At 45.6% G+C, this 1813-nt stretch overlaps 1 protein-coding gene across 1 annotated transcript in view; it reads left to right on the top strand.

Moving 5' to 3' along the window:
- Nucleotides 1-1813, top strand: part of LOC120868716 (short palate, lung and nasal epithelium carcinoma-associated protein 2A-like) — a 17378-nt gene that overhangs the window by 12411 nt on the left and 3154 nt on the right. The gene's annotated exons all lie outside the window — the stretch shown is intronic.

Raw genomic sequence — 1813 nt, 5'->3', positions numbered from 1 at the left:
AGTGATGTTGAGCATCTTTTCATGTGTTTGTTAGCCATCCGTATGTCTTCTTTGGAGAAATGTCTATTTAGTTCTTTGGCCCAATTTTTGATTGGGTCGTTTATTTTTCTGGAATTGAGCTGCAGGAGTTGCTTGTATATTTTTGAGATTAGTTGTTTGTCAGTTGCTTCATTTGCTATTAATTTCTCCCATTCGGAAGGCTGTCTTTTCACTTTGCTTATATTTTCCTTTGTTGTGCAGAAGCTTTTAATTTTAATTAGGTCCCATTTGTTTATTTTTGCTTTTATTTCCAGAATTCTGGGAGGTGGATCATAGAGGATCCTGCTGTGGTTTATGTCGGAGAGCCAACACTCTATTTTAAACTGCAATCTTGGAAGAGCGTGTTTAGCCCAGGGAAGAGGGTGGAAGGAGAAAGTCTGATCCTTGTCATGGCTGAGAGGAGAAGTGGTCTTGAAGCTGGAAGGCTGGGGCAGGTTGTTCTCCCAGGGAAAAATGCTGAGCCATGAGCAGAGGGTCAATCCATGCTACCTCAGTAAGGGATCTGATCACAGGTTAACTAAAGACTCCCCCCAAACCAAATATAGGCTCTGCAGCCTACCATCACTTAGAAGACTGGGCTGTAAATCAAAATGCCTGAGCCCTGCTGGACACTGCCTTGCCCAAAGCCCCAGGGAAATCATCCCGCCTTCCAGGTCTCAGGGCCATATCTGTAAAATGGCATTCCACTCTGCTGCTTCAGACCCTCTGGGGGTTTTTCTCTCCACTTTGGGTGGAGTCTCAGGCCCTCCCAGGGCCATCTAGGCTCTACCTGACCTAGATCCACACCTTGCCGTCTCTGCCCCAGAGATGCTAACTTTTGCTCTGTGCCTCAGGCAACCTCCTTCCACTCAAGACCTGTACATGGGCTGCTCAGGCACCTAGGACACGTTTCCTGCGTCTTTTCCCTGTATGTCTGATCATTTAGGGCCTGAAACAAGGTTCCTCTTCCTCTCTCTCATAAGATTCTACTCTCGCCCTTCTGAATAATAGTCAAAATTGTCATTATATATTCAATTGTAGGTTTGCTTCATTTATTATTTCAACAAAAATGTGTGGAGTAACTGCTCTATGCCAGGCAGCTGCCATTCTGAGCTCTGGAGAATTTACTGGTGACTGAGGGCAAGGAGCTTGTTCTCGTGGAGTTTAGTCTCTGGAGGGAAGGGCAGACAGGAGAGCATTCAGTCCAACAGTAATGAGCCCAGAAGGAAATGTTGGTTTCAATCATCCCTGAGCAGAACAGCACACCTAACAGGGTGCTATGACACAAAGCCCTCCCCCATAGGCAAGCAGTCACGAGGGCTGCCCTGAGGAGGTGACTGTTATACTGAGAGCCGAAGGTGGGAAGGAGCCAGGCTTAGGAATATGTGTTAATACTGGGTTGGCCAAAAAGTCTTTTGGTTTTTCATTAGCCTGTTACAGAAAACTCCAAATGAACTTTTAAGCCAAACAAATATTTAGGTACCACGTTAGGAACTGCTTGTGGTTTGTTCATCACTGTGTCCTCAGACAGGCTTGGTTCCAGGCACATAGTTAATGCTCTCTAAATATGTGCGGACAAACGAATGAGTGGATGACTAGATGAATGGATGGATAGAAGAATGAATGGATGGATGCACAGATGGATGGATGGAAGAATGGGTGGATGGATGATGGATGGATGGATAGATAGAAGGAGGGACGGATGGATGGATGGAAGAATGGGTGGATGGATGATGGATAGATGGATAGATAGAAGAATGGATGGATGGATGGATGGATTGATGGAAGAATGGAT

The sequence above is a fragment of the Oryx dammah genome, unplaced genomic scaffold (genome assembly GCF_014754425.2).
Source record: "Oryx dammah isolate SB20612 unplaced genomic scaffold, SCBI_Odam_1.1 HiC_scaffold_10, whole genome shotgun sequence".
In the NCBI taxonomy this organism is placed as follows: domain Eukaryota; kingdom Metazoa; phylum Chordata; class Mammalia; order Artiodactyla; family Bovidae; genus Oryx; species Oryx dammah.
This window is presented reverse-complemented; position numbering and strand designations above follow the sequence as displayed.